The sequence below is a fragment of the Lolium perenne genome, chromosome 4 (assembly GCF_019359855.2).
Source record: "Lolium perenne isolate Kyuss_39 chromosome 4, Kyuss_2.0, whole genome shotgun sequence".
NCBI classification, from domain to species: Eukaryota; Viridiplantae; Streptophyta; class Magnoliopsida; order Poales; family Poaceae; genus Lolium; species Lolium perenne.
In genome coordinates, this window is record NC_067247.2 from 265,028,826 (window position 1) to 265,039,985 (window position 11,160).

The window sequence follows — 11,160 nt, forward strand, 5'->3', positions numbered from 1 at the left end:
AACTTCACCGCGTGAGGAGCCTCTGCAGCACACCTGTCGCAGTTGCTGCATTAGCACTTCCTCGAACTCTCCCTTACCTCGCCGTCGACGGACCTCTTCGCCGGCCGCAGGCTCGCCATCTCTCCGGCGAACTCCTTCTTCTGCGACTTCACGCGGTAAGACACGCGGAGCTTGGAGGGGTTCCGACGTGACTCAGTATGAGATCGACTGGCTCTACCGGTCCAGGAGGATTCCGGAAGGAGTCATCTGCCGGCTTCCAGGTGACGAGATCGAACCGGTGCTCGAACCCGGTGAGGTCGTTGTTTTCCTTGCTCATTTTGAGCGTGGCTTCGGCCTTCCTGCCTCCGATTTCTTCCGCCAGTTCCTTGACTTCTATCGACTCCAACCTCACCACCTTCCCGGCAATGCCGTTTTTTATCTTTCTTGCTTTGTGGCCTTCATGGAGGGCTACATCGGCATCCGTCCCGCTCGCGAGACGTTTGCCCGCTTCTTCTCTCTCCGGATCAATTCGGTCCAGGGCAAGGACATTCCCAAGCCCAAACCCCCCGTACAATGCGGGTCTTGTATCATCGGCTCCCGCCAAGGGAGCCCCTTTTTTAAGTTTAACGGCCTCGAGTCTTGCCGGTTGTGGCAGACAACGTTCTTCTATGTGAAGAACAAGAGCGCCACCGACCTCATCAACTTGCCGGCGTTCAACCCGGCGCCGCCCGCCAAGATCAACTGGCACTACAACCCTGGTACGGATCACAACGAGACGAACCGGGTGGTACGCTTCATGTTGAAGTTGATGAAGGACACCAACATTTGCTCCGACGATATCATCCGCGCCTTCATCTGCTGCCGGGTGCTTCCCCTTCAGCAGCGCGCTCACAAGATTAGCGAGATGTACGGCCCCGGTGATCCCACCAAGATCACCGGCCTGCCCTTGAGCAAGGCGGATGTGGTCCTGAAGGCTAACCAAATTTGCCAAACGGACATGCCGGATGACTGGGAGTGGGGCCTTTGCCCTCTCAGCTCCAGAAATCCTCCGTCCCAAGAAGTAAGAAATTATGCGGCTCGGGTCGTATTACCGGTAACTTTCATACTTGCGACTAAACCTCCTTTTTTCTTTGTTTTCAGGCTAGGGCCCGCTTCCCCGGATTGACTCAGATCGACGAGGCCCTTGCCGGAAGAGGCCTTTGGACAAGTACGATCCGGATCTTGTCATTCACCGGCTGGATCCGAGGATGGGCCGGACTCGACTTTCACGCCTCGGCAAGTCTCCGCCGAGCCACCGGTTCGTCTGATGACTTGATCTTGCTTGAGGTAGCTTTTCTGTTCGTTTTCTCATATTCTTTTTGTTACTGTCGTTCTGTAGACATTCCCTCAGCCAGCATCAACCCACAGGTCCATGAGCATGTGGCCCCCCTGCAGGCCGAGGTTGGGGATGAGTTTCTGGACAAACTCATGGCCGAAGGCCAGAAGAGTGATCCTCCAGCTGCTGGCGCCGGCCCTAGCCATGCTCCTCCTGCCAAACGCCCTCGGACAGAAGTCATTGGAGGGAAGCAGGTTAGCACGAAGCGCTACAAGCAGAAGCGGATGCCGGTTTCTTCCGGGTAAGTTCTTCTTTTCTTTTTTGTGTTTTCTCCATTTTCACCAAGTTCCTTTCCGGTTGCTTTTTTCCAATCCGCTCTCTTTTTTCTCTCTTTCAGCCCTGCGCTTGAGCTTGGCTCCAAGCCGGAGGGCTCTGCCGGCTCCGCAAGGACCTCAACTCCTCCTCCTCACTCAAGTCCGGCACCATCTGGTGCCGGCAACACCTCTGCCTCCCCTTCGGGAGGCACTACAAGTTCGGGGTGCGCGGCCCCAACACCTCCTGATCACCGCGCGGAGGAGGATTTCACCTCCCCTCCAGAAGCCCAAGATATCGGCGCTAGCAACATCGGCGCCGACGAGATAGATGCCGGGCAGGCGGAACCTCTGGTTCCTCCTTCCCCGAAGAAGAAAAAGAAGCAGCCAAGCTCCTCCTCCACCGCGCCGGATACTTCCGCGCCGGTATCTCCCGCGCCTCAACCGGAAACTCTTACCCTCGAGCCTACCGGAGCCGCGCCGACACCGTCGCCAAACCAAGGACCTTCCGCGGCCAAGCGAAAGCCGCCGCCAGAGACCTCCAAGATCACCAAGTTCCTCAAGCCCGGGGCTTCTCGGGGCAAGGCCGTGGAGGGCGACGCCTCAGGCGGCTCGCGGTCCGTGGTGCTGCATGTCGGCCCTGCTGCTGCTGCTGTCCAAGACAAACCTTCCGGCCTCCTAGGCCAGATCGTTGAGCTGAACCGCGCGGGTAAAGACCTGGGGCACCTTCTCCCCTACGCCCAGAAGTGGAATGAAGCAGATATCTCTGCATCTACCCGCGGCCTGGGGAAGGACCGCCTTCCAGCGCCAGACCCTGCTGGGCCTCGGTCCACTGAAGAACACTTCTCGTAGCTTAAACGCGCCGTGAAGGAGTTTGACAGTGCCTGGTACGACGCCACCAGCAACGTGGTGGTAAGTTTTGCCAACTCTCTTGTAATTTTTGTTGATGCCGGTTTCTTTTATTTCCGGATATTGTCTATCCTCCCAGTCCCCGAGTTTCGTGTTGAAAGCGTAGCTTTTAGCGCGAAACTTTAATTAGAAACGCGCGAAACCGGCATAGCCAGTCCCCGAGTTTCGGGTTAAGACCTTTGTTTCTTTCTTTCTCATAACCATCTTCCTTTGATCAGAGCACCGCGGATGCCCGGAAGCAGCTCTTTGAGGAGCTTCTGTGGGAGCATCGGGACCTTGCCGAGGCCCATAGCCACTGCCAAGGTTGGTTTTCTTTCTTTTCCTCCGGCATCTTTTCACCGGAATGTTTTCTTCTTTGATATTTACGCATCTTTTTTATTTAACAGCTGTTCCGGAAGCTACCATCAAGGCCCTTAGGTCCCAGGTTGCCAAGCTTCAAGGTACCACCCTTTCTTTTCCGGTTAACCCGTTCTTTTTTCATTTCATCTATTGCCGCTTGCTAATACCTTTCTTTCCGGTATTTAGGCGAGAAAGAGCAGCTCATCAAGGAGCACCACGAGGCACTGGACGCCCAGAAGACCGCCTTGAGGGAGCTGAAGGAACAGGCTATGCAAGCCGCGCTCCAGCATGAGCAAGCTCTGAAGGATGCCCGGGTTGCAGCTGAGGCCAGGCTGGCGGAGGTCGTGGAGGACTCCACGAACTCCAACACCGTACTGACGGCAGAGCTGGAGGAGGAAAAGAAGGCGCGGAAAGCAGCGGAGCGCCTCATTGATGTCATGACCACAGATCACAAGGAATACGATCGGTTGGTTATGCAGATTGACGCGTTGGCTTTCCGTAAGCCCCTGCCTTGTCCCTTCTTTCGCTTATAAGCTTTCTCCTTTTGAAAATGTATCCTTGTTCCTTGTTCTTCCGACATTCTTTTTTCCGGTATCTTGTGTTTATGCTTTTTCCTTCCTCCTGTAGAGCATTTCCCGGACTCCCAGGTCTACGCCGTGAAGAAGGTGATGGAGGATCGGGTGGCGCGGGAATTTCCCAATATGGACGTGCACTGGGATGGGTACGACTATCTTGTCGCCCTCTCCGCGCGAGTCCAACACATGCGCTCCGTCGACCGGCTCCTTGCCGACCTGCCGGACGCCGCCATCCAACTCTTCAAGGTGTTGTGGCCTGAGGAGGAGATGCCGGCAAACATCACGCTTACCGCCCACCGGCTCAAGGATGCCGGGCACCGGATTCGCGAGTGGCAATGCTCCGCGGCTCGTGCCGGAGCTGACACGGCGCTGCGCTCCGCATGCTCCTGGTACCCGGATCTGAATCTGGATGCTCTTCAAGGCGTGCGCCAAGACGCTCCCACCGACACGGATCCGGCGCTTACTGCGAAGCGGCAGGACCGGGCCTACCGGCTTGCTGAGTATGCCGAGGTCCGCACCTTCATCCCTCCCCCTCCTGGTGTCAAGGACTACCTCAGCGATGAGGAAGAAGAGGAAGAGGGAGATGAAGATGAGGCTGCTGAGGACGTGCCGCCGGAAGCTCCCGAGGCCAGCACTGCTCCCCCTGAAGACACCGAGACCGGTGCTGCTCCACCTGATGCCCCCGTCGCCTAAACAATTTATCTGCTCCTGCTTGCTTTACAACAGACTTTGTTAAATTTGACCCCGGTATGCCGGGGTGTATGATGTAAAACTTTAAGTTCGCTTTTGGTTTCCACACAACATTTTATGCCGGTAAGTTATACCGGTAGTTAAGTATCTTTAAGTTTGCCTTAGCATATTTGCTTCTGGTTTTGCTTTTATCTTGCACTGCAAAGATTTCTAAATTGTTTCCGCATCTAATTCGATGCATACTTGGTTCTTTTGCCTTGGCTCTGCCTGCCTTCTCTGGGCGTTCTTTGGCGTATGAGCACAAGGTTCTTTCACCAAACAAGCATTTTGTTGAACTTAGAAATAACTTCGAAATTTTGCAAAAAACCGGTTTAACCGGGGTTAGTTAAATTTTCCGGATTGTTCTCTCCTGCTCTCCCTCTCCGCAGTTCATGTGCTTATTCCCTACCGGTTTATCTTGCTTGCCATGAAGCCGGGTTGCGGACAGCAGCAGAGTCGAAGACTCCGGTAGGATTTAGCACACTACTAAACCGGAAAGAAAAAACATTCAATAAGCAACCGGTAAACTGAAAAAAATAAACAAGTTACATGCAACCTTATTGGGGTAGTCCCCGAGATTCATTCAAGGTTCCGGCATCTTTTATTCATAGCAATTAAGGTACAAAAAAGGAACTTCTTACACCACAACTTCAAGAGTAGAAAGGACGCAACAGAGCTACGTTCCATGGGCGCTTGCTCTCCTCTCCGGACCTGTCCGCCTTTCCTTTTTTCCACTCCTGTGCATCGATCAAGTAATATGCATCATTGTGAAGCACCTTGCTTACAATGAAGGGACCTTCCCATGGTGGCAAAAGCTTATGCCGGCCTTCAGTGCGCTGCACTAGGCGTAGCACGAGATCTCCTTCCCGGAAAACTCTCGGGTTAACCTTCCGGCTATGATAGCGTCTGAGGTTTTGCTGGTAAATGGCTGTTCTTGCCAAAGCTAGCTCTCTTGCTTCTTCTAGCAAGTCGACATCATTTTCTCTGGCCTCTTTGACCTCTTGCTCAGTATAGAGCTGTACCCTTGGTGAATCATGAATGATGTCGGTTGGTATAACTGCTTCTGCTCCATAAACCATGAAGAACGGAGTGTATCCGGTAGACCGGCTTGGAGTTGTTCTTATACTCCACAGTACTGATGGTAGCTCATCGAGCCAACATCCCGGTGACTTTTCCACTGCATCAATGAGTCTAGGTTTGATACCGGAAAGTACCAAAGCATTCATTCTTTCCACTTGGCCATTGCCTTGTGGGTGTGCCACTGAGCACAAATCCAACCGGATGTTGTTGTCCTCACAAAACCTTTTGAACTCACCTTGAGCAAAGTTGGTTCCATTGTCAGTGATGATGCTGTGCGGGTATCCATACCGTAAAATGACATCTTTTAAGAATTTTACCGATGTATGCCCATCACACTTCGCGATAGGTTTCACTTCTAGCCATTTGGTGAATTTATCCACCATTACCAAGATGTGAGTCATGCTGCTCCTTGCAGTTTTGAATGGGCCAACCATATCGAGGCACCAAACGGCAAACGGCCATGTTAATGGTATTGTTTTTAAACTGGACGCTGGGGTATGATTTTGCTTGGCGTACCTCTGGCACCCGTTGCATTTTCTTACCAAATCCTCGGCGTTTTCCAAAGCAGTGGGCCAATAAAACCCATGCCGGAATACTTTTGCTACCAGCGCCCTTGATGAAGCATGATGCCCACATTCTCCTTGGTGAATTTCCTCAAGCATTTCTTTCCCTTCTTCCGGTTCCACACATCTTTGAAGGACACCGGTAACGCTTCTCTTGTACACCTCACCATTGATGAATGTATATGCTTTGGACCTTCTTTGTATTCTCCTTGACTCATTTTCGTCATCCGGCAAGGTGCCGTTGATCAGGAATTCCTTAATAGGTTTAACCCACGACGGCGTCTCTCGAACCAAAAACACCGGTGCATCTATCTCCATGCTATCTACCAGCATCATTTCTTCCGGTATGGGTACAGCAGTTCCCGAACTTGCCGGAGCAGTCCCCGAGTTTACCGGTGCAGTCCCCGGGTTTACCGGTGCAGTCCCCGGGTTTCCTTCATCAATATCCATGGGTACTACATGCGATTCCGGTACAAAAATTGATTCTGATTCCGGGCTTGGTTTGATCGATGGTGCTCTTAAGTGAGCTAAAGCTATTCCGGGAGGAATTTCTTGCCTGGATGAGCCCAGCTTGGACAAAGCATCCGCGGCTTCATTTTCCGCGCGCGGCACATGGTGAAACTCACACCCTTCGAAGAATCCGGCAATCTTTTGCACGTGAAACCGGTACGAGGCCATGTTGGCATCTTTTGCATCCCAATCCCCGGAACACTGCTGTACCACAAGATCTGAATCTCCGTAGCAAATGATCCGGTGCGCACCGATTTCCTTTGCGACCTTTAGTCCATGGATCAGAGCCTCATATTCAGTGACATTATTCGATGCCCTGAAATGCACTTGCAAAACATACCGGAGGTGATCCCCTTTTGGTGAGGTAAGCACCACACCAGCACCTAGGCCCTCTTTGAGTTTGGACCCATCAAAGTGCATTTTCTAGTATTCTATCCTCTGATCTGGCGGTTTGTATTGCATCTCCGCCCAATCCACGAGGAAATCAGCCAAAGCCTGTGATTTTATGGCATCCCTTCTTTCGTATGCTGGTACATATGGTGATATCTGGATTGCCCATTTTGCAATCCTTCCGCTAGCGTCCTTGTTGCACATGATATCGGAGATTGGTGCTTCACTCACCACCTTCATAGGATGCTCTTCAAAGTAGTGCTTGAGTTTTGTGGTGGCCATGTACACGCCATAAGTCATCTTTTGGAAATGAGGGTAGTTTTGTTTTGAGAGGGAGAGCACCTCGCTCAGGTAGTATACCGGCCTCTGGACGGTTTTTCCTTCTTCTTCTCTTTCAACCACAACCACTACGCTCACAACCCGGTTTGCTGCCGCTATGTATAATAGCATAGGCTCTCTTTCTAGAGGTGAAGCCAGTATAGGTGCTGTGGCCAGCGTTGCTTTCAGTTCTTTAAACGCTGCGTCTGCCTGAGGGGTCCAGACGAACTTGTCGGATTTTTTCATCAGAGCATAGAGTGGCAGAGCTTTTTCTCCCAACCTGCTTACGAACCGGCTTAGCGATGCCAAGCTTCCGGTAAATTTTTGCACATCTTTTAGCTCTCGTGGGATAGTCATTCTTTCTATTGCCCGGATTTTTACCGGATTGACTTCTATGCCTGCTTGATACTGTGAAACCGAGCAGCTTGCCGGCAGGGACACCGAAGGTGCATTTTGCCGGATTAAGCTTCATCCGGAACCGTCTTAGGTTATCGAATGTTTGCCGGATGTCATCGATTAAGGTGTTCTTTACCTTAGTTTTTATCACAATGTCGTCTACATAGACTTGCACATTCTTTCCAATTTGATCGAACAAGCATTTTTGCATACGCGGTACGTTGCACCAGCGTTGCGCAAACCAAAAGGCATAGTGACATAGCAATAAGCCCCGTGCGGGGTAATGAACGCAGTTTTTATTTGATCTTCCTTTTTCAAGGGAATTTGGTGGAAACCGGAATACGCATCCAGGAAGGACAACAACTCACACCCAGCAGTTGAATCAATCACTTGATCGATCCGTGGTAAAGGAAAAGGGTCTCTTGGGCAAGCCTTGTTTAGGTTGGTGTAGTCGATGCACATGCGCCACACCTTCGGAGCTTTTGCCTCCAGGTTTTCATCTTTTTTCTTTTCGACCATTACCGGATTGGCCAGCCATTCTGTGTGCGTGACCTCCACAATGAATCCGGCAACAAGCAGTTTGGTTACCTCCTCTCCAATAATCTTCCTCCTATCTTCAGCGAACCGGTGCAAGGGTTGCTGCACCGGCTTGGCATCTTTCCGGACATTCAAGGAGTGCTCAGCCAGCTCCCTCGGAACACCTATCAAGTCATCAGTTGACCAGGCAAAGATATTCCGATTCTCACGGAGGAAGCTGACGAGCGCGCTTTCCTATGCTTGATCGAGTCCGGCACCGATGCGAACGGTGCACTCTGGGTAAGCCGGATCCAGCACAATGTCCTTTGTTTCATTTGTCGGCTTGAATGCCGGTGAGCCCAAGTTTCCACTCATTGCCGCTAAGCTCAACTGTGAGGACTGAGCCAGCGCAACCGCTGTTTGCATCCTTTTCTTTTCCTCCGCGATCACCAGCGATTCCGCTAGGTTTGATCCGGCAGATGCAGTTTCTAGTGAGACTTTATAGTTCCCCACCACAGTTAAGGGTCCACGAGGTGCCGGCATCTTCATCTTGAGGTAAGCCGTATGAGTGGTAGCCATGAAAGCTGCCAATGCTGGTCTTCCCAACAACGCATGGTAAGGACTGTCTAGATCCACCACCTCAAACTCAACATTTTCAACCCGGCAATTATCACGTCCTCCGAATGCTACGTCCACCCGAACTTTTCCTATCGGGGCACAGGACAAGCCCGGAACGATCCCGTGGAACGTTGTACGCGTTGGCTGAAGCATGTTTTCTGTTATGCCCAGCGTATGCATGGTGTGCTTGTACATGATGTTTATGCTGCTGCCGTTATCTATCAGCACCTTGCTGAATTTTACTCGAGTTTGCGGCCCCTTCATGATTGGGTCCACAACAAGAGCGTATCCACCCGAATTCGGCATGATCTTAGGGTGATCCTTAAATGACCAGGTAATTTCCTGATCTGACCACAGCATGTACTTGGGGACTGCCGGCATCACGGCATTGACCTCCATGGAGCGGCGGTGTACACTTTGCCTGTCTGTTGGCTCAGTGACAAAGACAACACAGCACATATGCGGACCCTCGTAAACATTCCGGCCTAAAGGTGCCGGTGGAGGTGGTTGATCATCATTTTGTTCCACCCGGTTAACTTGCTGGTACTGCTGCCGGTTTGGCTGCACCGGTAAGGCGTTTGCCCCGGTAAGTGGCGGTGGTGGCGGTAACTGTTGTTGCCGCGGCATGTCTTGTGGTGGTTGTGCATCTTTTACCGTTCCCTTTTGCATCAAGTACTTGGTCCAGGTACAATCCTTCGTCAGGTGGTTTGACGGGTGTGCCGGATTTGGCGTGTGCCACCGGCAAGGTTGGTCCATGGCAGCTTCCATGGTGTACTTTGCGGGTTCTTGCCGCTTTTCTCGGACCCAGTGGTTTCTTTTCCACCCATTGTTTCTTAGGACCCGCCACGGCTGCGATCCGGTTCTTTGCCTCGATCGCCGCTGGCCTCGTAGTTTTCCCGCACGGCAAAGAACTTGCTGCGGACCGTACCTTCGATCCGGAAAATCTTCTCTTCTTTTGTTATTCCGGTTGTCCCGGTGTTGCTCTTGGCGCAGCTGTTCCGGCTCAGGTTGCACTGCCGGCTGCGTTGGGTCTCCCAACGCATAGCTATCCGCCACACGTATCATCTCTGCCAACGTTGTCGGCATGTTCCGCTGCAGCTTTTGCCATAGCGGTGAACCTCTTCTGCACCCACTGCTAAACCAAGCAATGGCCTGTGCCTCGATTACCCCTTCACAGGAGTTTCTTGTAGTGTTCCACCGGGCCAGATAATCCCGGTCTGTTTCGTTCGCGCGCTGTATGCACAGAGCGAGTTGCTGCGGCCTGTTTGGCCTTTGATAGGTGCTGCTGAAATTGCTCACAAAAGCCTCCTCAAAATCCAGCCAGCCATTTATGCTTCCTGCCGGCAAGTTGTTTAGCCAGATTCTTGCCGGTCCAACCAAAAACGATGGTATGATCCTCACGGCCCAACGCCGATTTCCTCCTCCTGCTACGGTTCCTCCACCGCCTGCGACGTATACCGCGGTCACGTAATCCGCGAGCCAGTCTTCCGGCTTTGTAGTGCCATCGTATGTTTTTGTGTCACGGGGCAACATAAAGTTGCACACTGGTGGTTTTTCTTTCATGATCCTTGGGCCAAAGCACTTTGGGCCTGGGGGACCTTCCTCCTCGATCATTTCTGACAAGTACACTCTATCCAGACGGTGCCTCGCATCCCGTTCCGGTAAGTATCTCTCTCCCAGGCGTTCTCCCAATGGGTTCCGGAATGCCGCCGGTTTTGCCGAATCAGCCTCATCATAACATTCTGGTACCGCGGCCCTTGCCTGCCGGTACCTCGGGGGATCTATTTCCTCCTCATCATACGCTGCCCTTGCAGTTCGATAATTTTGCCCGGTCTCGTATCTACCGGCATGATTGTTTCCGGCATAGCCGCCTCTGGCGTAGCCTCGTTCTGCCCCTTGGCTTTTTCTACCGGCATCATGTTGCCCGGCTTGTTGCTTTCCGGCAAGAACTGGATCATACACAGTCATCTGTTGTGCGTTCATTTCTTTTTCTCTTCTTCTGTCCGGATGGGGGGACGATGCCTGCCCATGGGACTTGCTTCCGGCATTCTTTGTTGAACGCGCGGATTTTGAGGCCGCGGCCTTGTTTAGCTTAGCCAGCTGCTCTGCATTCTGCTGCTCAATAGTTTCCAGCAGCTCTCTAACACGCTCTTGCTGTTTTGCCAAGGCATCTCCGGAAAGCGACTCGCACAACTCTACTGCAGCTTTAGCAGCTTTTATAGTTTTATCCGGGCTACTGTACTTAGGTTTTTCCACGATGCTAACAGATGCAGAGGTACTTTTGCCGGCATGAATTTCTTTGCGCAAATCCTGATCTAGGTTGCGAGCTTTTAGCCGGTTCTCCGGTATCCTAGCAGCATGCGCGCTAACAGAAGCAAAGCCATGGGCAGCGTTATACTCACATAGGGTTAGGTTCAGCTCGCGCTGCGCCCGGATGATGTCCTTGCCGCTCTCGAGCACCTTCTGGCGCTGCGCCTCCAGCTCCGCCTGAGCTGCTGCCGGGTCGATGTTCTGCGCGATGGGGGTGGCGAGGACGTTCATCGCCGCTTGGAGCGGTGTTACCGGTGGCGCGGATGATGCTCCTGCTGCGCCTGCGTCGCGCTCCAGCGGTG